The sequence below is a fragment of the Pleurodeles waltl genome, chromosome 9, assembly GCF_031143425.1.
Source record: "Pleurodeles waltl isolate 20211129_DDA chromosome 9, aPleWal1.hap1.20221129, whole genome shotgun sequence".
Taxonomy (NCBI): domain Eukaryota; kingdom Metazoa; phylum Chordata; class Amphibia; order Caudata; family Salamandridae; genus Pleurodeles; species Pleurodeles waltl.
The window spans coordinates 1078694369-1078719927 of record NC_090448.1 but is presented as its reverse complement, the minus strand read 5'-3'; the positions used below and the strand labels follow the sequence as shown (position 1 = coordinate 1078719927).

Here is a 25559-nt window from a genome sequence, read left to right as displayed (position 1 = left end):
TGTGGCCAGCCAGTAAAATCTAAACTAAGATTCAAACAGAGAATACAAAAAGGAAAATGATTATAAAGGATCAAGAACCCTTTGGCAATCTAAAGAAAAAAACACAGACAATGAAAAAACATAAGACTTATATCACACAAACTAAGTTCAGTAAAACTGTAAACAATTATGAAAAAACTGGCCTAGTAATTTATGAAACCGTAGGACTAAAACCTACAGTAACATAGGAAAGGGCAAACATTGGACAATATTACCTACTCATCAAAACTGCTTGGCACAAAAAATAGTTTCCATAAAGCCTAGAGGTTTTCTTAACATGAACCAAATGGAGTATTTGCTCAATGCGTTTGTATGTAAGGAAGGAACTACAAATATTCCACAATATAAAATGTAATCAATAACAAACTAATTTTCTTTTAAGTTTAAAGAGGTTTATTAAAGAAGATTGCAACAAAGATTACATTGTTACAATAACAATCAATCAATAATTTGTTAAGTGTGGCAACTGTCACCCCTAAGGGTCTCTGGGTGCTGAAGGTGCAGTGTCTCTGTCGAGGAGCCATGTCTTGGTTTTTGTTTTTTAAACCACCAAGGAGGGACCTGTCCTGAGGTGCAGGGAATAGGTTGTTCTAGGACTTGGCTGTGATGTAAGAGGAGGAGCAGTCCAGCTACGGGTGCGATAGATGTGGGGAGTGCGTGTGAGGTTGAGAGTGGCGGAAAGCACCTGTCTTGCAGGGATGTGAAAGTTTAGTCTGTGGTTGTTGTCGGTAGATCCTTGATTGTGTAGAGCTTTGAAAGCCAGAGTGAGGATCTTGAACTGGCATCTCTTCTGGACCAGGAGCCAGTGGGGTTCCCAGAGATGAGGGATGATGCTGGTGCATTTAGGAAGGTTCAGGATAAGTCTGGTCGCTGTGTACTGTAGGGCCTGATGTCTTTTGAGTAGCTGGGTGCTGATACCAGCATAGAGAGCGTTGCTGTAGTTGAGGCAGCTGGGGATCAGCGCAAGTGTGACTGTTTTCCTTGCGTTGATGGGAATCAATTTGAAGATTCAACGGAGCATCAGGAGTATGCGGAAGCAGGAGGAGGTGACTGAGTTCACTTGTTGTTTCAAGAACATATGGATGTCTAGGATGCTGCAGAGGTTGCAGGCGTGGTCCGAGGTCTTCTGGCCACCAGCTGTGGTCCCATATGTTAATGTTCTTCCAGATGACCAGGACCTTGGTCTTGTCGGTGTTGAGCTTGAAGTAGCTGTTTCTCATCCAAGTTGCTATGTTGTTTATGGCATTGAGAAATTACATTTGCTGTTGCGTGGGTCCTTGGTGAGCTAGAGGATCAGCTGGGTGTCATCGGCATAGGAGAGTATGTTGATACTGTGGAATCTGATAATGTCTGTGAGGGGGGTCACGTAGCTGTTGACTAGAGTGGGGCTGAGGCAAGATCATTGGGGTATGCCGCAGTTGATGGTCTTGGGTGAGGAGGTGAAAGGCAGATGCTTTGAGTGCGGCCTGAGAGAAAAGAGGCGATCCATTTTAGGGCTTCTTATTGAAAACCAATGTTGTGAAATCTCTTGAGGAACGTGTGGTGGGAAACCTTGCTGAATGCCGCAGAGAGGTCCAACAGGATTAATGCTGCTGTTTCTCCTGGTTCAAGGAGGGCTCTGATGTCTGCTGTGGCTGAGATCAGTGCAGTCTTCGTGCTGTGGTTTGCTTGGGATCCTGATTGCAAGTACTTGAGCCAGTACTTTTGTTCAACAGAGTAATTTGCAAGTAAATTACTCATTAAAATTGAATATGTTCCAAATAATTGATAGTGTAATAGTATATTAAAGAAGGGGGGAAATGAAGGAAAGCAAGGAAGGAAAGGTATGAGAATTGTTAACAGTTTCAAAGAAATGGATACAGGAGGAGAGTGAAAAAGTAAGCCTATAAACAGATTTAGTGGCACTATACAGTTGATAAAAAAGTTGTAAGAGAATATATAAAACTATAGAGTTAGAATTCACAGAGGTTTGAGGACCTCTTCCAAGAGTGGTCTAGGAGTAGTAGAATTTCGAGCACAAGTATCTAGAAAAACAGTAACGTGACCAAATAATATCTCTCTTGATAACAAGTGAAAATGACATACCTACATAGGAAGTAGCAACAGAAATATTACAATAAGAATAAAAGAGCAATAAAAGTGCAGTTATGAAAAAATACTATAGCTATTCATGTCACTACAGTTCTAAAAATTCAAAACCATACACAACCAATGAGATTCTTTGGAATAAATCAAATCCCAATTTTAAAAGGTGGCATAACAGAACGGTTTATAAGAAAGAATTAAAGCTTACACATATGCAGAGTTATACAGAGGCTTCAAGAAGACACAAATTTGCACGTATTTTCCTGTTTGGTCTTGAAGTATAAAAACCACAATTATTGCATGGGGATTGGTTCATGTTAAAACTGTGCACAGAAGCAGTGTTGAACATGAATTGCAAGATAACAATCCACTCAAAAAGCCTGCTGACTTTAACATATGTTTTTCACAATCAATATGTCAGCCCTACTGCCTTTACTATAACTTGGCATTATAAACAATTAGGCCTATAACCTTTAGCATTGGCTTGTCATCATAACCAGCTTAAACTTGCTGTGCTGGTCATAACTCTAACCACAAGGCAACTATCAGTTATACCGTAATAAAATTACAAATACGTACTAAATTGAATTGTCAAAACAATATAAAATCCCTACTAACTCAGCGTAATACAGATTACCAGAGTGCAAATCTATCCTCATGCTATGTTTGTAAGGGTCACCAATATCAAAACCCTTGCCTACTACAGTAATCTGCGAGATTCCAAGTAACAAAATTCCTTTCCTACACACTTTAGCAATGTGAAAACAACCCACCCTTAAAAGCCTATTGCCTTTAACACGTTTTTCATAATAGGTAAGGACTACTTGCTTTGTCATACATTTTAATTATAAATAGACCACATGTAAGAAATACAACATACTTTACCAATTATCCAATAAGGCCTCATGCCTTTACTAATGGCTTTTACACTATATAGCACACAGGCCTACTGAAGAGTGTAATATCTAGCAACCAGAAGGCATATGCTTCTAAAATTACAAATATATACAAAAATAATTTTGGCAAATCAATGTACAACCCCTCTCAGAGCCTAAAAAGAATCATCACAGTTAAATTCTACTCCAAGGGTTTGTCATAGTGGATAACTAACACAAAATCCTTGGCTACTATGGGAATCTGTAAGACTACATGTAAACAAGCACCTTTCTACGGCCTGTACCAATGTGACAACAATTCACTGTTAGAGGCATATTTACTTAATGCTTTTCACAATAAAAATGTCAGGCTTAATGCCTTTGAAATAACTTTTCATAATAAATAGACCAGAAGTATGACATCTAGAATTACATTTCCCTGCACACCAATCATGAATATGGCTATCATTGGCCTCTCATCATAACCAACTTAGGCCTCCTGCACTGAGAGTAAGAATTCCCACAAGGCAAACATCAAGCATACAGGCATACAGTTGCAAATGTATATAAAATGACAGTTAGCAAAGCAAAATACTATCTGTTCTAACACAGGGCTTAACAGGGATTCTCAAGGTGCAAAGTTCCTGCATCCATGGCCTATCTGAAAGGTTTGCAAACAACAAAACACTACCTCTAAAAGTAATTTGTGAGATCCCAGGGAAAACCAAAACATATCTGTGGGCTCAAAATGATAACAATCCACCCTTAAATACTTAGTAACTTCAACACATACTTTTCAGAATCAATTTCCTGGGCCTACTGCCTTTATCGTAACTTTTCATAATAAACAGTCAAGCCTATAGCCTTAATCATTGGCTGCTATTATACTGAGCGTAAGCTTTCTACAAAGGCAACTATTTGACATCCTGACATAACAGTACAGATGTATCCAAAATTATAGCTGGCAAAGCAAAACACAAACTCTCCAAAGAGCTTAACAAGTATTATTGTAGTACATACATTCTAGCTCCACTATTTAAATCACCAACACCAAAATCCTTGTTTACTACTGTAATCTGTGAAATTCCATGTTACAAAATACATGTCTACAAGCTTTAGCACAGCATAATATCTATCCATCCTTAAAAGCCTTTTGTCTTTAATAAACAAGTTACTTACCTTCAGTAAAGCCTTGATTGGTAGAGATTATCCAGCAGCAGATTCCTTACCTTAGAATTAGTCCCAGACTTCAGACTGGGTCTAGAACTTTTCAAGCAGTACTTCTGTGCGCTGGTAGGTGCCGTAATTTGCCTTCTAATCGGTAGCGCTGTCTGCACCAGAAGTGACGTGCGTGGTACCTATGTAGGCGTCCATACCAGTGCACTGATATCAGTTACTTTTTACAACCTTTCCACGCCAGAAGCACAAAGTCACAAATGTTGCTGATGTACTGGTGTGAAGCATTAAGGACCTCATAAGGGTTTCCCTTATGTGGAGAAATCCATTTGCAGAGCGGTGAGGATTGGTAATGAGTCTGTGGTTAGATAGAGTCTGTGCCAAAGTTGGCAGGCAAGGTGATAGGTTGGCCCACTTTAAAAAGGTGTCACCACTTTTGGGAGAAAGTAGGCATGGGTTTTCAGCACCAGTCTGTCTGTGTAGAATGTTGTGCAGGGAGAGTGCAGGGAAAGTGCTTGCAGCTCATTGACCCTCCTGGTTGATGTTATCGCCTCCAGAAAGCCATTTTGATTGTGAGTAACAGAGTGCACAGCTGGGTAGAGGTTCAAAGGGCACACACATTAGAAATGTCAAGACCCGATTGAGGCATAATGAATGGTCATGGAGTGAACAGAAGTTGGCGTCCCTTTAGAAAATGAGTCACAGCGAGTGACTTGACCAAAAAAGGTTGGTCCGGTAACCGCAGGAAAGCTGAAATGGCTCACATGTAACCTTTGACACTGTTGGGCCGGGGAAAGAATCAACAACAAAACTTGGGATATGGGAGCAGAATGGCGGGTCATCATTTTTGGAGGCACACCATTCCACAAATTAGTACAGAGGTATATCGTCTAGGTCGGGGGAAGCCTGGCTGCCAGAATAACTTCATAGACTTCGTGAAGAAGGTTCAAAACCCACAACTGTCACCACTCAATCTCCAAGCATGAAGGCAGAGCACATGCAAGTCTGGATGCAACACCCTGCCGTCCTGTTGCAACAGAAGATCCTCCCAAAGGACCAGCCTGATCGGAGGACCGATGCTAAAGCTCAGGAGTTTGGGATACCAAACTCTCCATTCTTACTCCAGAGCGACAAGAATGACTTAAGTTTGCTCATTCCTGATCTTCTTGAGAGCTCTGGGCAGGAGTGGTATCAGTAGAAAGGCATCCAGGAAGACTGAGCTCCACACAAGACGAAAAGCTTCTCTGGGCGAAGGCCGCCTTGTAAACTCCAGCACTCAGAATTGCTGACATTGTGCATTCTCAGTGCTGGCAAACAGATCTAACTAAGGCTCTCACCAGTCTCAGAACAGACTTTGCACCACCTCTGGATGAAGACACCATTTGTGATCTTCTAGGCATAGATGGTCCGTTCTAGGGTTTTGAGAGGATGCCAGATGTTGAACTACCAGGGAAATGCCCTGACATTCCAGCCATGTCCAGAGATGCAGGGTCTTTTGACACAAGAACCACAACCCCACTCCACTCTGTTGCAGTATCACATGACAGTGTTGTTGTCCGTGAACACCTGCACTAGCCTTCCCACAGTCGAAGGGAGAAAGGCTTTTAATGCCAGTTGGATGGCCCTCCGCTCCAACAAGCTGATGTGGAGCTGGGACTACCAGAGATCAGAGTCCTCTGATCTCCACTTCTCCGAGATAGCCACCCCAGCCTAGGTGTGAGGCATCTGCCACTTCATCCAGCTCTAGGTGGGAAAAGGAGAGGGGTCTGCTGCTGACCAAACTGTGGTCCGTCAGCCACCATTGCAGGGCTTTTGAGGTTCCCTTTGAGAGCTAGACCAGGTCGTAGAGATTCCCCATATGATGCCCCCACTCGGACTTCAGGTCCCACTTCAGAGCCTGTATATGCCAATGGACATGTTTCACCAGAAGGATTCAGTGACATATAAGGCCAGACTCCATCTTGAGCAGGCAGTCTCTCAATTTTTTCTACTTTTGCAGAATCATCAACATGTCTGCCTTTGAAACAGACATTGTCTGCCCTTATCATTCCAAGAACCAGTGAAAGTGCCATGTCACTCAGACAATGACATTGATAAGACACCTGATGTGATATCCATCTGGGACAATAGTCTTCTTATCTCTATTTTAAAGTCAGACAAGAACAATAGCCAAAACAGTACAGTCTGAATTAATGTGTTTTTATCATACTTGTTTATAAGAATGTGTATAAGACTAGCATCTTTATGTACATAGTTTATGTCTTACATTCCTGCAGTTATGCCAGAAATTCCCATCTCAGGTAAGATACAGTATAAAAGGACTGCCACTTGGCAGAAGAGGTCCTTAGCCCCAGATCATCATGCTAGATACTGCCAGAAAAGAACTTGACTGCCAGAGATGGTGCCACATTTTAGTTTCTACTGAAAGCTGATATGGAGTGAAGACAAGGAGGAAAGTAGCTGAAGCAATGTGTTTGGCTTTCGCTGGAACCACAGCCTGCACGACTAATGAAAATGACAGCTTTGCTGTAAAACAGGTATGCAGCGCGCGGTATCTCCCTATCTCTAGATGTAAGTTATACTATTCCATGCTCTCCTAGTGTAGATCTTAGAAGTAGCTTTTAAGGCTAGGGTTTTGGTCAGCATTTTAACTATGTTAGAAATGTTCATTATATTCCCGCTCTTCACAACATACATTTGTGCTATTTTAATTATATTTAGTGTGGTTATTTTAGATGTGCTAAGCAACAGACTTCTGATTTCCAAACATCATGGTGTCCCTGAATCACTATTTAGGACTCTTAACATAAAAGCATTATGACCACTTCAACTAATTGGGTGGCGTTCTCCAAAAACCTGTCTTTCACATTCAATTGTTGGTGCACTGAACTAAGTTCACTTGTGTCACCTGTGGGTATGAAATCAAACCTTGCAGAGCTAAGCTAAGTCTAAGTTTATGCAACAACAGGAGGCCATGAGGCCCAACAGCCTCAGAGTCAGAGTCACTGAAATCTAGGATAAGAGGATGAAACATCCAAAAACGATGGCTCCTTTGGCCAAAAGAGCTTGTACTTTCTGACTAAGCAGGGAGAGGTAAGCCCTCCGTCAGGTCATAATAAGGTGGAATGGGTGGCAGCATTTCCACAAAGGGGATGGAGTAACCACGCTGGCTGATCTGGAGTACCCAATTGCTTGAGGTTATGGACTGCCAGCAGGGAAGGTAATGGCACATCCTGCCATCCACTGGGTGCCTGTGGTGGTACGAGGGCAAGCTAGAGGGGTTTGAAGGACACCTGAAGGTCCAGGACCACACCCACCCTTTGTGCCACCATTCCATAAGAAGCACCCTCTTCCATAGCCATGACTGGAGGAGAGACCAGGCCAGTGTCCAAACCACTGGTATTTGCCAGCTCCTCGTACTGGTTGTCCTTGGATTAAGCAAGGGAGTTAAGTTAACCATAATGGTCCTAAGCCCCTCCTAATTGTCTCCCTCTCTACGCCTATCAAAGGAAAAGCGAACTGGCTTCGGCTCAGAGGGCATGGTTCTGGGTGGTGCTGGATTGGACTACGTCAATCCAGCACTGCATCCGAGTCTGGTATTATGATGGGGTAGGCTCCACCATAGGGTGTTGGTGGTGCCGGGAAAGATGGCACTAGAGAGGCTCCTGGGAAGGTTGTAGTCTTGTGGCCACGCCAGATCCAACACCGGATCCAAGGGGCCTAATTGGTGCCAAGGATGACCCTGCTGGTTGGAATCCAGTTGGGGCTTCCTCTGAACCTGTGGGGCCTGAAGGCACCCCAGAGGGGTCGGGACGCCCATATATGAGGTGCAAGGTCGCACATAGCTCTTTATGTTGAGTGGGTGTCGCTCAGGCTCCAGGAAACACTGGGCGGTGCGGGGCAGGTACAGCCAGAGTGGGTCTTGACTTGAGTCATCGTTCTCATGCCTGAGCCGAAGACTTGGAGCGGTGCAGTGAAATCTAATAGCACTTTGGCTTCTTGGACTTCTTTTTGTTTTTTTGTGGGACTTACCCGAAGAAGACTAACTGAGATGATTATCATCGAGGGGTTGTTTGAAGTCAGGTGGCGAGGAGATTCAAGGACTACTCTTGCAACGTCTTCGGGTACATGGCGTGGTGAGCCTCGCAGACTTTGGTCCTGCTCCAAGAACCACAGTTAAACCAGATGTGGGTCTGACACAGACATCTGCCTGTGATAAACACCAAAGGGTTTGAAATCTGCTGGTTTCTTAAGGGACATCGCTAGCACTACAGGAAACAAAGTCTTACAAAAGGGTTTGAGGAAACATAAAAAAAATAAAAAAAAGAGTCAATAAGTGACTGAAGGTATATCTCTCCGTGTCTGCACCTACTGACGCCTATATGGGTACCGAATATGTCACTTCCACAGCAGATGACACTGACAAGGAGCTGAACACCACCACCTACGGTAACACAGAGGTACAGCTTGAAATGTTTCTGGACACAGTTTGGCTCCTGGCCATAATTCTAAGTTATGGAATCTGCAGCAAGAAGTCTCTATCAGATATGCAGTTTCCACAATCAGCGGGCCAGGCCTACTGGCATTTGTCACAAAGTTTCATAAAAACAGATGAAACCTATGAAATCTGGTATGACTTCTGCCTATGGACAGATAAAGCCTTCACCATTTACCAATTGCTTTACACCCTACCCAACACCAGCCTAATGAAGTGCACATAAACTGGCAGCCATCCTGCATACCGTTTTAAAATTTCAAATATATAGAAAGATACAGCTTGCAAAACAATATACAAAACCTCGGATCACGGCCTAACAAGAATCAGCATAGATAAAACCCCAGGGTTTGTCAGAGTGTGTGGCCAACGCTAAAACCTTTACCTAATATATTAATCTGTGAGAGTACAAGCAAAAATATACCTATCTAAAGCCTGTAAAATAATCTGATAACAACCAACTGTAAAAGACTTACTGGCTTTAACAAAAGCTTCTCACAATTAACAAGCTGGACCATCTGTCTCTGTCATACTGTTTCATAAAAAACAGACCAGCATTTGAAACTGCTTGCCAAGGCTTCAACTCCCCTGCATGCTCAGTTTATTGCCACATTGACTTGGCATTTGAAACTGCTTGCCAAGGCCTCAACTCCCCCTTTTACTACACTAAAGTCACCGCCTGAGGTAGGCCCTAGGTGGCCCTATGGGCAGGGTGCTGTGTATGTAAAAGATAGGACATATGTTTATGTTTTGCATGGTCAGTGAACTGTTCCGCCTCCCGTAGCTCCACTTTAAGTAGAGCCCTCGTTCCTCTTCACCCCTGACCTCTGTCAGGAGTTAGTGGCCCTCCTCCACCCGCAGGTTTCTGCCTGCATCTTATCCCTGGTGCCTAGTGGGAGAGCTCTGCTCTTCTACTAGGCTGCCCTCTGCCTCTCTCCTCCTTTTTCCTGCTTTGCACTGTGTGTGCTTTTTCTTCTGGGTCTGTCCCTTTTGTGCTCCTTTTGACTTTCGCTTCTGCATTACACCCTTTCTGTGTTTCTCTCTCCTCTCACTCCGCTCTCTTTCGCTCACTCACTCTCTCTCCCCTGCTGCTGCCCCTGCGGCCACGCTACCTCCTCTCTCTCGATGCATTCCTGCCGCTGCTGCCCCACCCCCTTTCTTCACACTGTTTTCTGCCCCCGCTTCCAGCTGTCCCCCCCCCTTCGTAATGGTGGCCTAAGGAAAGCCCGCTTGTGCCTGCCCGGACCTGGACCGCGCCCTGGTTCCCACCCCCCACCGCCTCCACTATGACGCCACCACCCTCCATGCGCTCAACGAGGGCCTCTCATCCACCTGCCATCAGGCCACCCCGCAGCTCATCCATGGACCCTTCTCCACCTGCACATTCACCAGCCTCCACGCCAGCGACCTACCCACCAAGGCAGGACGCAACCATCTCAGATGCTTCCTACTCAACACCCGCTACGTCCACAAACATGCCATCGAACTCTTGAACCTACTCATCAGCCTCCCCAGACGTCGCCTTCCTGACCGAGACCTGGATGAACCCCTTCTCAGTGCTACAGCTATTCCCCAGACGGCTACAAGATCACCCGGGACTGCACCAACAGACCAAGAGGAGGCATCGCTATCGTCCACAGGAATACCCTCAGAATCACGACCAGCACCGAAGACACCCTCAGCGCCGCCGAACACCTGCACTTCCAGATCCATACCGTTCCAAACACCAGCCTCAGAGGGACCCTTGTTTACAAACCTCCGGACTCTGACAGCAGTTCAGCGACTCCATCTCCGACGTCATTAGCACGCACGACCTCGCATCCACAGACTACATACTCCTCGGGGACCTGAACTTCCATCTTGAGAACACCAACGACAACAACTCCACCACCACCCACCTCGACAACTTCCGCCTCAAGCAGCTCATCACGACACCCACCCACTCTGCAGAACACATGCTTGACCCCATTTTCTCTGCCAAACACGTCTTTCAGCCACACCACTGAACTCCACTGGACCGACCACCGCTACATTCACTTCTCCTTTGAGAAACCCACAACACACCATCACCCGCAGCGGATTCCCCACCGCAGATGGAACAATGTCACCGAAGACCAGCTGATCACCACCCTTTCCCGGAACCCACCAATCGACACCCCCGACACAGCAGCCCGCAACATCAGGCAATGGATCAACGACTGTGCCAACACTCTTGCCCCGATCAAGAAACCTTCTAACAGACGCACCAACAGAAAGGCCTTCTTGTTCACCGTCGACCTCCAAGACCCAAGCCAACATGGTGAAGACCTGAGAAAAAGTGGCGCCAAGCACAGACACCGAACAACCACACAGACTTCAAGAACACCATCCGCAGACACCACCAACTCTTCCGAACTGCCAAAAGAACTGCCTTCAAAGAACGCATCAACAACAACGCAGACAGCTATAAGGAGCTCTTCAACATCGTGAAGGAACTTTCAAACCCCGGCTCCAACGTCAACAACATCCCCCCCATTACAAAACCTCTGCGACTCCCTAGCCACCTTCTCCTACCGCAAGATCGCAGACATCCATGACAGCTTAAAAACCCAGACCCCCCCCCCCACCGTCAACCACCGACACCACAGACTCACCGCCCCTCAGCCACACCAGCCTCCTTCTCTCCTAGACCCACGTCGACGATGACACCATCAAAATCATGAACACCATCCACTCCGGCTCACCATCTGTAAGGAAATGCCTCCTTGGCATGGTTACCCCCTGACTTTTTGCCTTTGCTGATGCCAAGTTATGATTTGAAAGTGTGCTTAGGCCTGCTAACCAGGCCCCAGCACTAGTGTTCTTTCCCTAACCTGTACCTTTGTTTCCACAATTGGCACACCCTGGCATCCAGGTAAGTCCCTTGTAACTGGTACCCCTGGTACCAAGGCCCCGATGCCAGGGAAGGTCTCTAAGGGCTGCAGCATGTCTTATGCCACCCTGGGGACCCCTCACTCAGCACAGACACACTGCTTGCCAGCTTGTGTGTGCTGGTGGGGAGAAAATGACTAAGTCGACATGGCACTCCCCTCAGGGTGCCATGCCAACCTCACACTGCCTATAGGCATAGATAAGTCACCCCTCTAACAGGCCTTACAGCCCTAAGGCAGGGTGCACTATACCATAGGTGAGGGCATAAGTGCATGAGCACTATGCCCCTACAGTGTCTAAGCAAAACCTTAGACAGTGTAAGTGCAGGGTAGCCATAAGAGTATATGGTCTGGGAGTCTGTCATGCACAAACTCCACAGCACCATAATGGCTACCCTGAAAACTGGGAAGTTTGGTATCAAACTTCTCAGCACAATAAATGCACACTGATGCCAGTGTACATTTTATTGTGAAATACACCCCAGAGGGCATCTTAGAGAGGCCCCCTGAAACCATACCCGACTCCCAGTGTGGGCTGACTAGTTTTAGCAGCCTGCCACACACCAGACATGTTGCTGGCCACATGGGGAGAGTGCCTTTGTCACTCTGTGGCTAGTAACAAAGCCTGTACTGGGTAGAGGTGCTTCTCACCTCCCCCTTCAGGAACTGTAACACCTGGCAGTGAACCTCAAAGGCTCACCCCCTTTGTTACAGCACCCCAGGGCACTCCAGATAGTGGAGTTGCCCACCCCCTCCAGCCACGGGCCCACTTTTGGCGGCAAGGCCGGAGGAGATAATGAGAAAAACAAGGAGGAGTCATTGGCCAGTCAGGACAGCCCCTAAGGTGACTCTAACTTTTAGAAATCCTCCATCTTGCAGATGGAGGATTCCCCCAATAGGATTAGGGATGTGCCCCCCTCCCCTCAGGGAGGAGGCACAAAGAGGGTGTAGCCACCCTCAGGGCTAGTAGCCATTGGCTACTAACCCCCCAGACCTAAACACACCCCTAAATCGAGTATTTAGGGGCTCCCAGAACCTAGGTAACTATATTCCTGCAACCTAAGACAAAGAAGGACTGCTGACCTGAAAGCCCTGCAGAGAAGACGGAGAAACCAACTGATTTGGCCCCAGCTCTACCGGCCTGTCTCCACACTTCAAGAAAAACTGCAACAGCGACACGTTCCACAGGGTCCAGCGACCTCTGAAGCCTCAGAGGACTACCCTGCATTTAAAAGGACCAAGAACTCCAGAGGACAGCTGCTCTGCTCCAAAGAAGAAACATCTTTGCAACAAAGAAGCAACTTTTAAAGAACACACGTTTCCCGCCGGAAGCTTGAGACTTTGCACTCTGCACCCGACGCCCCTGGCTTGACTTGTGGAGAAACAACACTACAGGGAGGACTCCCCGGCGACTGCGAGCCCGTGAATAGCCGGAGTTGACCCCATTGAGCCCCCACAGCGACGCCTGCAGAGGGAATCCAGAGGCTCCCCCTGACCGCGACTGCCTGCTTCTAAGAACCCGCCTGGTAAAGACACTGCACCTGCAGTCCCCAGGACCTGAAGGATCCGACCTCCAGTGCAGAAGCGACCCCCCAGGTGGCCCTCTCCCTTGCCCAGGTGGTGGCTACCCCGAGGAGCCCCCCCCGCCCCCCTTGCCTGCCTGCTTCGCTGAAGAGACCCCTGGGTCTCCCATTGAACTCCAATGCAAACCCAACGCCTGTTTGCACACTGCACCCGGCCGCCCCCGTGCCGCTGAGGGTGTACTTTTTGTGCTGACTTGTGTCCCCCCCCCGAGCCCTACAAAACCACCCTGGTTGGCCCTCCGAAGACGCGGATACTTACTTGCTGGCAGACTGGAACCGGGGCACCCCCTTCTCCATTGAAGCCTATGTGTTTTGGGCACCACTTTGACCTCTGCACCTGACCGGCCCTGAGCTGCTGGTGTGGTAACTTTGGGGTTGCTCTGAACCCCCAACCGTGGGCTACCTTGGACCCAAGTTTGAACCCTGTAGGTGGTTTACTTACCTGCAAAACTAACAAACACTTACCTCCCCCAGGAACTGTTGAAAATTGCTCTATGTCCAGTTTTAAAATAGCTATTTGCCATTTGTGTGAAAACTCTATATGCTGTTTTGCTAATTCAAAGTTCCTAAAGTTCCTAAGTGAAATACCTTTCATTTAAAGTATTGTTTGTAAATCTTGAACCTGTGGTTCTTAAAATAAACTAAGAAAATATATTTTTCTATATAAAAACCTATTGGCCTGGAATTGTCTTTGAGTGTGTGTTCCCCATTTATTGCCTGTGCGTGTACAACAAATGCTTAACACTACCTTCTGATAAGCCTACTGCTCGACCACACTACCACAAAATAGAGCATTAGAATTATCTCTTTTTGCCACTATCTTACCTCTATGGGGAACCCTTGGACTCTGTGCATGCTATTTCTTACTTTGAAATAGTACATACAGAGCTAACTTCCTACAACATCCGACCCCTGCCCTCATCACATCTTCAACAAAGTGAGCTCCGTCATAGCACCCCCAACTCTGCAAAATCATCAACTGTTCCTTTGAGTCTGCCACCTTCCCGGAGAGCTGGAAACACGCTTAGACCAACTCCCTCCTCAAGAAACCCAAGGCGGACCTAAAGGACCTCAAGAACGTCTGTCCAATCTCCCTGCTCCCCTTCCCGGCAAAGGTAATCGAGAACATTGTCAACAAACAACTGACCAGCTTCCTCGAGGAGAACACCACACTGGACCCGTCCCAATCCAGGTTCCGCAGCGACCACAGCTCCGAAACAGCCCTCATCCCGCCACTGATGATATCAGGACCATACTTGACAACGACGAAACCGCGGCCTTCCTCCTCCTGGACCTCTCGGCTGCCTTTGACACCAGCTGCCACCACACCCTACGCACACGCCTCAACGACGCAGGGATCCGCGACAGAGCCCTGGACTGGATCACCTCCTTCCTCACCCGCAGAACCCAGAGAGTCAGCCTCCCTCCATTCCACTCTGAAGCCACCAAGATCATCTGCAGCGTACCCCAGGGATCGCCCCTTAGCCCAACCCTCTTTAACGTTTGCATGGCTCCGCTCGCAAACATCGTCCGATCTCACAACCTCAACATCGTCTCAGATGCCGATGACACCCAGCTGATCCTCTCCATCACCAAGGACCCCGCCACCGCCAAAAGCAACCTCCATGAAGGAATGAAGGCCATCGCCAAATGGATGAAGAACAGCTGTCTGAAACTGAATTCTGACAAAACTGAGGTCCTCATTCTCGGCTCCACTCCCTCCACCTGGGACGACTCCTGGTGGCCTGCCATACTGGGAACCGCACCGACACCCACCGACCATGCACGCAACGTGGGATTCATCCTGGACTCATCACTATCAATGACCCAGCAAGTCAAAGCCATCTCTTCCTCCTGCTTCAACACCCTCTGCATGCTTTGGAAGATCTACAAATGGATCTCCACTGGAACCAGAAAGACAGCCACCCAAGTCCTCGTAAGGAGCAGACTGGACTATGGCAACGCCCTCTACGCAGGAACCACCGCCAAGCTCCAGAAAAGACTGCAATTCATACAGAAAGCCTCCCCGTGCCTCATCCTGGACATCTCCCGGCCACAGCCACACGACAGCCCACCTGAGAGACCTGCACTGGCTTCACGTTCAAACTCCTCACAAGTCACGGCACAACACCGGACCAGAATACCTCAACAGATGGCTCTCCTTCTACATTCCGAACTGACAGCTTTGCTCTGCTGACCTTGCCCTCGCCACGACCCACGCATCCACAGAATGACCGCCGGTGGCAGATCGTTCTCCCACCTCACCGCCAAGGCGTGGAACACTCTTCCTATCCACCTGCGACAGACACAATATCTACTAACCTTCAGGAGACACATCAAGACTTGACTGTTCGAGCAGTAGCAGCACCACACACCACCCCCGGCGCCTTGAGACCCTCACGGGTGAGCAGTGCACTTTACAAATGTTTTGACTGACTGATTTATGTTTTGCATGTCCTAGTAGTGGCAGACAGCTATTTCGTTTTTCACTACTGTGATGGCTGCTCTACCCATAGGTTATCATTGGGAATTCCCTTATATACTTTTAAGAGGTAATTTCTGATCTGAGAGGAGTAGCATTGGCACGTTTGGAATATTAGTGACAAATCCTGCTTACTGGAGTAGTTCGATTTTACATTACTATTTTAGAAATGCCACTTTTAGAAAGTGGGCCTTTCTCTGTGCTTATAACTCTATGTGCTTTGCAGTCTGACTCCAATCCACAACTCGGGTATCTTAGGTGAATACCTTAGCCAACCAGAAACACCCATTTCTATCAATAATGCTCCCAAGTGCACCAATTGGGCCTAAAGCTTGTCACCATAACCAACTCAGGCCTGCAGTTTTGACCGTAGGCTTTTCCACATGGCAACCAACAGACACAAAATACCTATCTGTAGACTTGAATATAGAGTAATAACAATGCACACTTAAATGCCTATTGACTTTAACATACACTTTTCACAATAAATAAGTCAGGTCTCATGTTTTTATCATAACATTTCATAATAAACAGATCTTGCCTATGAGCCATGATCATTAGCTTGCCACTATAACGAACTCAGTCCTGCTGTATGGAGTACAAGCTTTGCAAAAAAACAAAAAGTGCAGTACAAGCAGTCGTTTTAGTGGAACTACACAAATACAGCCAAGTGAAATCTTGAACTCAGGGGCACCAACTAGTGAGTTTAGCCTCAGTCCCTTTCTAAATCGTAATCTGAAAATTCTATTTTGTTAAACACATATGGTTGGCCAACAGTTTTACTGTCACTTCAGACTTAAAAACCATGTGGATTGATGCAGCCTTGAGTATCCCACACTGCTTCCAAACACAAAAGTGCTGATGGAAGGTTAGGGTGCTGGGAGTACAATACCCTTTTCATGACTTTCCACCTCCCAGCTGCCCGAGGATAACAAACATACCTTATCTAGTTATCTACAAAACTTTAACAGCACTACTATATCATTTGTGTGCCTGTAAATGAACAAATCAGGCTGCTGGATAAATAAAATAATCACAGTTGTATGGAGTGAAGCACTTTTTCTTTGCAGCACACAACTTCTGTCCATTCTAAACATGTACTCCTGGCTGCAATCATGTGGACTGAGCAATGGTCCCTCCTCTGTCACACTCCTCCTGAAATCTCTTTTCTTTAGGTTGCTCACATTACGTCTAGCAACAGCTGCGTTGTCAAGCCAGAATCAAAATGTAATTGTGAATGAATTACAGTAGAAAAAAGAAAAAGGAAATAAGAATGTTAGCAGAACAACAAATCACTGACACTGATTCAGAAAAAGAGTAACTTTGCAAAAACATGTGCTATCAACAATTTTACAGATATGGTATTATAGAGTATGGAAAACCTTGAAATATTTAAAAACTGTGTGATTGGACGTCACTCTGTGAGGCTCTCCAGCAGATTGCACCATCCATCCTCCTAAAAGCCTTACATTTGCAAACTGATTGTAGTTGTGCATGGGACCACAAGTGCGGAGATGAAAGATTTAAATTGAGAGGGTGCTTTCAGCACGCAGCGAGGTGGCTACTGGGTCTTTGGGCCTGAGACTAGGAGAAGTGGAGTGGCCAGGTGCTGCAGAAGATGTGGCTGTGAGAAGACTACTACGCAGGACAGCTGTCTTACCCTGCCCACATCTCAAGAGTTCCCTGTGGTGTCCTGCATGGCTCAGGCAGACTAAGAGGGGTCCCGGGCAGATCCAAGGTACCCACCGGAATCTTTGCTGATGTGCCTGGCCTACAGGTTATCCCAGAGTTGGGTGCGATGGCTCTCAGACCCTACAGCAGACCCTTGAGCAAGGCAGAGGACTGTCCCCTCTCCACTGGCTTGCAACCCTCAAATGAAGGCCTAGTAAATACAACAGCCTGGTGTACAAAATTACAGAGGGACTGATCATGGTCTAGGGCGGGAGAGAACCACCCCTACTTCCTTGTACTCAACAGGCTGGCAGCTTCTTTCCCTATAACAGGGGGTACTCCCGTCCCTCCACTACCTGACCTTTGATTTAGTGAAGCAGAAACTGTGGGCGATGTGGATCCTATACGTGCTTATGTTTCTGGCCAAACAAAGTCCTTTTCAATTACAAGGCGCGTTTCTTTTAGAGCCCAGAATAAGCATGGTCCTTGGTTGAGGAACGCTGCACACAACCCATAAAACCGCAGGAAGAGAATCCAGGCCTGGTTGGTTCCCAGACTACCATGAGACCAAAGGATCAGAGACCATGTCAAAGGTGCAATCCATCCACAAAGATTGCAGAGGGAAGAGATGAGGACAGAAAGTAAAGGCTTTCGAGTCACCAGTAGGAACCCTGCTGAATCTGAAAAAGTAGCAGGATACTGGACATTCACCTGTAACAATCCACAGCAGCGAACTCTGAATTCCAACGTAAGATACTAATGGTACTAGTACTGAAATGCCACCAGGCATGCCTCAATGGACCTTCGAGAGGGGCCGGCGCTTCATAATCTGAATCAATCTGTGGCTATTGCAATCTGCACCTCAAGAAGCTTTTGTGCTCTTAGTTTCACAGGCAAGCATAAGATGATCCCATTTTTGTTTTTCAATCTTGTTTTCCCTGTTTCTTAAAGCAGCACTACAGGATGGTCAGCAGGTGGTAATCACCACTGGACCTCGAAGTTTAACTTTCAGGGCACCCCCCAGATGCCTCCTGGCAATCAACATGGAGCATCAAACCACTTAGTGCGAAAATGTTATTCACATGCTTAAGTAAGAATTTCAAAACTGGTAAATGTCAGGGAATGTGGCAATAAACTAATCCTTACTAGCCCTTTCAGGCAGACAAAAATTACAAATATCCACAAGAAACAGTATGGGCCCCTTAGTCACCAAAACAGTCTAAGCACATCAAGAATTGAAACAAGGCCATAATTATCCTTTGCTTGGCAACACCAATGTGATGAGGGGAGGGAAATCACACAAGTAAGAAGGCTGTGATCACCAAAAGGTTTCTCAACAATATGACCAGAAAATAAATAGTTATAAAAGCTATGGGAAAAGAAAATATAATCAACCACCGAATGGCAGCCATGGCCAAAATATATAGATATGGTGCAGCTGCCACAAGAGTCATGAATGTTGATCAAATCACGCTCAGAAATAGAATAGAATTAAGACGATCCTGACCTCTGGAACCATGAGAGCCCTGGCTCTGGCCTTCAGTCAAATTTGCGCTAAGTGGGGTAAAAATTTAAAATCCTCTCCTGAATTTTGGCACTGAAGTCACCACAAATATCCTACTATGGTTTGAGTGCTTGATATTATACAGATAAACAATGAATGTAAACAAAAAACGAAAGTTCCGTATGCTGGAATAGGCAAAATCATCATTATAAAAATGTATTAAATAAAAAACAAATTCCCGCCAGAGCATTTAACCTAAAACCCTTGAATGAACTGACAATAGGTGTCTATGGCTGAAACCATGATATACTCAAACCATATTGAAAGACCACAGTTAGCCCTGCCAATATATGAAGGAACTGCTTTAATAGAGTGGCAGTCAAAAACATTGAACAAGAGGTTCGAGACAGCCCAGGTTTCCTGAAAAAATTAAATATCATAGGAGCCTAATGTAAAGTAGCCTCTTTGCAGAGTCCACTTTCAATTTTATCACTGTAATGTCCAACTTAAAATACTCAAAATGAGGTATCAGGCAACCCACAGGGCCTATTAGTGTGCTTTCTAGCAGATACACAAACATGATTAGCCTGGCATATATTAACAGATGACACTATGACTGATCAATCTAGATTGTCTAGACTCAGCAAAGGAAGTAATCTATTTTGTGTAGTGACAAAATTCTCAACACAATGGGTTGGCTTACAGCAAATAGGTGTCTCACTCACTTTATGCAGCTCTCTTGGTGGTCGATTAAAATAGCCAAGTGGCAGAACCCCTATGCCATACGTTTGTCTTATGGGAATGCCTGGGCTCTGGAAGTTGGGCACAAAATTAGGCCTACGAAAATTAGGGGGGGGGGGGTGTTGTTCACTTGTCATTTCCCAAGTGGTCAGGATACAACTGGAGGGCTTGGGGCTGGTGGGCACTTGACATGCTAGACATCCACTGGGCACAGACCTTACCCACATTTTAGCAGTACACAAGAGCTAGGCAGGAATAGTCAACTTATTACTACATAAAAGGTTACTACTAAAGTTTCAAGAGGCAGCCCGGAAGCCCATTACACTAGCAGAACAAGGTCCGATTTCCTGCAAGATGCTCCATCTCACACAGAACCAAAAAATGCAAGGGGGACAGTGGCTGCTGATGGGTGTGCTAGTAAAAGACCCATTAATGGTAAACAATTTCAAGAAAAGTATAGGACAATACATGAATACAAGGACAGAGAAGAAATCAAGGCAGTGACAGTAGGAGAGGCACTGAAAAGTGCTAAGGAAGTGTTAAGGGGAAACGTTATAGCAACAGCATCTATGCTGAAGACGACGTGGGAGGCCCTACTGTCCTGACAATTAAAAGTACTTGATGAACTGGAACGAACGAACGTAATTCACAGAAAGTACATAGGGCAGTTATGATGAAGGGTAAAATTAGGTAGTTGGAACTTGATACGGTGGCTAAACCAGACAACACATTTTATGGACTAAGTAATAAACCGGGTAGGCTAGTAGCGAACTCTCAAGAGCATGCCAGGTGAAAAGTCAAACTGTGACAGTAAAAGGACAAGATGGTAAGTTATTCAGTGATGAAACTAATAAAACTAGAGGTTCTGTGAACACCTATATATTTAAATGACAAGAGATCTGGTGTGTCCCCAGGAGATAATAAGACTTTAGGACCCTGCACACAACTAAAGCACCAAGCCCTGATGGGTTCAAGGCCACTTTCTATAAGGTCTTTAATGCATGTCTTTGGCCTCTCCTTTTTAAGGCTTTTCAACAGATGAGGCAGGATAAGAAACTAGCTTCCACAGTGACATAACCAATTGTGTTCATGATTCTGAAGCTGGGCAAACGGCCCAAAAGAGTGCAACCATTATAAGCCAACCTTGTTACACAATCTAAATGTGAAAATGTTCAACTAAACAGCAGCACTGCGCTTCCAGACAGTAGTATGAGAAATCGTACATCCTGAGCAGTAGGGCTTCATCCAATAGAGATAGACCATGGTAACACCAAAATAAACCTGCACATGCTAGATATCAGGAGTAGTGGACATACACAAGCAATCCTTGTCTCTCTGGAATGGGAAAAGCGTTCTTTTGGGTAGACTAGGACTTTATAGCATGCACACTACAAGAAAAGGGCTTCTGTGGCTTGCTATTTTGCAGGCTATCAAATTCGAAATGCATAAATGAGTGTTAATGAATTCCTAGCACAATGGGTGTCAACTGACAGTGGTACTAAACCTGGGTGCCCTATGTCATCCTTTCTTATTGTGCTTACCCTTGAACCACTAGCCCAGAGAATTAGGCAAAGAAATAGTAAAATGGGATATAACTTGGAGCTCATATAAACTCACAACATCCATGGGTGACATCTTGCTTTCAATTGCAGACCCTATTTACTCTTTACCACATCTGGTCACAGAACTGCAGGCCTATCAAAGCGTCTCAGGCTTTAAAATAAACTTAATTCAATCAGACATCCTAAATAACTCAACTCCCAAGGAACAAATCCAGAATGTAAAAGGACTGACCCTATTTAGATAAGCAGAAACCTCAATTTGATATCTGGACACAGATGTTGCTAATACCCTAGTAATAACTAGAGTTGCCAACCACCAACATTTAAAAAAGGAGGTAAAATTGTAAGTCAGTAGCTGGCGCCATAAAACACTTACTCAATTATGTAGGACAGCAGCAATTACAATGTCAATCCTCCCAAGGATGGTCGAAATGCTCCAAACATTGGTCCTGCACATTCCCAAAGACTACATAGCAGATAGCCATATGGATTGTTCATATTTACTATGCCAAGCTAAGAAGGAAAAAGTAAGGAGGCATCAAAGCACAGTAAAACCACTAAACAGTGGGTATGGGGTCCCTAACCTCCTTAACTACTATTATGCTGTTCATTTGTGTTTTCCAGTGCACTGGACTAAAGAGAAATGGAGAAGGGTTGGAGTAAGATGGACCTTACATTAAGCAGGGGACCAGTGGAAACCAAAAGCCCAGAGATTCCAAGCTCTAAGTATCACCAGTATCAAGGGCCACTTACAGGTCTGGGATTGGCTAGTGGTCAAAACGAGGCCCTCATAGTTTCCCTCACCTACTTCTCTGTGGGGCAATAAGAACTTCACACTGGGCCTAGAAAAGTTCGTCTTTTGTCAATGGCAAGTGGAAGGGTGCTAAATCCTGAGAGTTACGGTGAAGCAGGGAAGGGTGAAATCATTCAAACAACTGAAAACAGAATACAGGCTAGGAGAAATGGAATGCTTTCGATATATTTACAACTTAGAAATTGGTTCTTACACCTCCTAATTCTACAGAGGCTCACTCATTTCAAGAAATACCTATCGATTTGTGAGGACAACAAACACCTTCATATATAAACCTTTCAATATTACTGAGGGGTAGGGGAATTTCTATTTTTAAAAAAACATGGTAAAACATCAGAAAAAGAATTACAGATATCACTGTACAAAAAACAATGTAACAAAATCCTGATTTGAAGAAACAACTTCACTACTCACACAGGATGGTGGGAACCCATGATGAAATGATTCTATAAATGGCACTATACAGCCTCAAGACTAGAACTGATATGACACTTGGAAAAGGAAGAATGTTGGAAGAGATGTGGTGGAAGCGGGACCCTTACAAACATTATGTGGTCTTGTTCCCAGGTACAGCTGTTTTGACAAAAAGGTGTTACAAGTGATTAAATAGATCATATGTTCTTAGCTGGTGGCTTGTCCGTGATAATCCAGGGCAGACCGCTGATGGAAGTATTTCTCGTACAACGGCAGAAGAGAACTTTTTTTCTACTAGAGTCAAAACAAACAATTTTAGTCTGCTGGGGCTAGCCAATGACGGGCAATGAAAACAAATATGTAGAAAAATTAAGGTGGTGACCGGGGCTGGAAAAACTATCTAAATCTGCCCAGGGCAAAAGAAAGATTTCAGAAAACAATGAGGCCTTCTCTTGGACTACTTTGGCAGAGAATTTAAACAACAAATCTGTCCCAAGCGATTCAAAGCAAACCATATTCTAATGGAATCGAAACTAGAGCCCTACAATAAAACAACCCTTACAATAAACATCTATTAAATTCTGGGAAATATACATGACTCAAGCTCTGTAATCAAGAACGCTGGAGAAAGAGGCAGAAAAAAAACAATAATAAAAGAGGAGAGGGTAGGGGATTTAGCTAGGATAGTATGAACAGGGGAATTGAGGAGGTACTTCCCTTGCTTGACGGTTCTCAACTGTTTGCTGTTACAAATTTCAAACAAAAATATATCGAAATCTAAATACCGATTTCTGATTTTATTAGTCTGTGATACTACTTATTGCCCGTAATTAAAAAATTCACATCTCAGTGAGAATGGAGACTCAAGTAGCTAAAGATGTTGATCTTGGAACCACTAAACACCAAGTAGCATGTCACCTAAATCTGCATACGATACTCTTGGATTGTCTAGCTGATATCTACTCCAAGAATGTATGGCCATATTGACAAAGGGTTTTAGCATTCACAAACCCTCTGATTCGGTAAATCAGAAGGCTTGAAAATTCTAAAACCCCTTCTCACATGTAATAATCCAATTGAATGATTCATAAACGGTTTTAAGAATCATTAAAAGGGGGTTAGGATTCATACCGAACCTTGTATGTGAAAGGGCCCTGTTTAGGGCAGCCCTTCCAAATATCAATTTAATATGATATGTATTCATTTTTTTAGACTAAAATCGGGTCGCAAAACATTAATATTTTTTCAACACCTCAAAGGAAGTGGTAATCCATTCACAATCGAGATGGGGTCTCTTAGGCACACCTTCCCTTTTGTGAATGTTGCAAAAAATATTTTTTGTGCGTGGGCAGTGGTCCATGAGATCACTAGTTACTGCTACAACAATGTTGATTAAACTTTTCATTTTTTTATATACATCCATTTTACCGTTAAGGGAAACGAGCTATATGTAAAAAAAATGACTGCTTTATCTAAAGACAATCACCGTCATGGTGGCTTGCTGACCCCAATCAGGCCACCGTCCCTGTGAAGGCAGCAAATCACACTGAGTCACAATTTGCAACATATCTCATTAATATTCATGAGGCAGGTCGAGGTGCGACTCACTATAATTCAGTATTTTGTAAACTGATCTATTAGTACATAGATTGGTTCACAAACTATGAATGCATTAAGTAAAAGTCAGTGTGCAAATGATTACCCCTTTCACCAAATGCGTTCTTAGTACATCTGCCCCTTGCTTCTCTGAATGTACGCTGAAAAGTTATTTTTGAAACTGGATTGCACTTTTCAAAATGAAAAGTCTACTATGCAGTTTTAAGAGGGTACAATGAGAAGATGCTCCTGCTCCCTGCACTAGCAGGGAATAGTTATGTCTGGAGAACATACATAGGCTTATTATAGAGTCTCTTCAGATGGCGTAAGAACATTCCTGCAAGCAAGATTATATAGAAGTTTGAATTAACCTGCTTCCCTTGGCTAGGCCAGTTCCATGCCATTTTTTAGTATTTATGGATGAAAATTCTTCAGAATAATGTTTACTATATAAATAGTATATGTTATCTGCAAATACATGGCCTGGCAGCACTTGGATTCATGCAGTGTTGGCTAAACAGGAAATTACAATGGAACTAAAGTAAAAAAAAAATCCAAAAACATCTATAAACAGAACTTGCTTTTAAGCTTAATCAAACATTACTCAGTTGGAGAACATTCCATATAATGGAAGAACATGCAATCCAGTCCATTAATACCTTTGAAAGGCAGAAAATACAGGACACCAAGCTTCTGGCAAGAATGCATGTTCATAGGCATATCAGGTGGAAGGCACAAGTTGTGCAAGAGTATACTTAAATGGAGAAGGAAAACTGCAAACTCCTTTCAAACTTACGCCAAATTTAGATCTGATTAAATAAATGTAAGTATGTTTCAGTTACAATATTATTATGTTTCCCAACAAGTTAAGAATCTGAAAGGAATGCATAAACAAATAATTTTTCCAAACTGCTGGATATGGAATAATAGCAAAGTTATTCACTTTACCAATGAACGATGAATGGAAAAGTGATCATGTATTCTTCTTACATTTTCTTTTTGAAACGATGGAAGATACTAAATTAAGGTTTGACAAACCAACTAACAGAAAATAAATTTGCTGCAAACCTAGGGACATTCCAAACTAGTAGGTTATTTGTTTACAGAAATTTAACATTTCAGCTCCATATATCAATAGGTTTTTTTAAAGGCAAAATGTGTTATACGGAATCATTATAATAAATTATTTATAATGGAATCTACACTATTTTGGGTTATGAATGCATGTTTTGACCCCATTACTTTTGTTTTCGGATAGAATAAGACCCTACTTTACCTATTGTGTATTTTGGAATTAGGGTCATAGCCATTTTCTGTCATTATCAAATATATGTCGAAACAATCAGCCCACGAATGCCATCTCAGTCATCCAAGGTATTTATAAGAATACTGGAGGGAGTTTGCTGGTGATTTCAGGATATCAAGGCAGTAAATACACTGTAAGTACAGAATATATAAGTACAGAAAACACAGAAAGTTCTGATCCATTCAATGTGGCATTTGAATGAGGACCAGTGTATTTGCACTGGCTATCTATCATCTCACTCACTTCGTCCTGTACCATGAAGTGACTACAGTGGAATGCAAGACAACATCAATTTTCTTAATTTACA

General features: G+C 44.5%; 1 protein-coding gene across 4 annotated transcripts in view; it reads right to left on the bottom strand.

Annotated features, from left to right (window-relative positions):
- Window positions 1-25559, bottom strand: part of MIS18BP1 (MIS18 binding protein 1) — a 384752-nt gene that overhangs the window by 193497 nt on the left and 165696 nt on the right. The gene's annotated exons all lie outside the window — the stretch shown is intronic.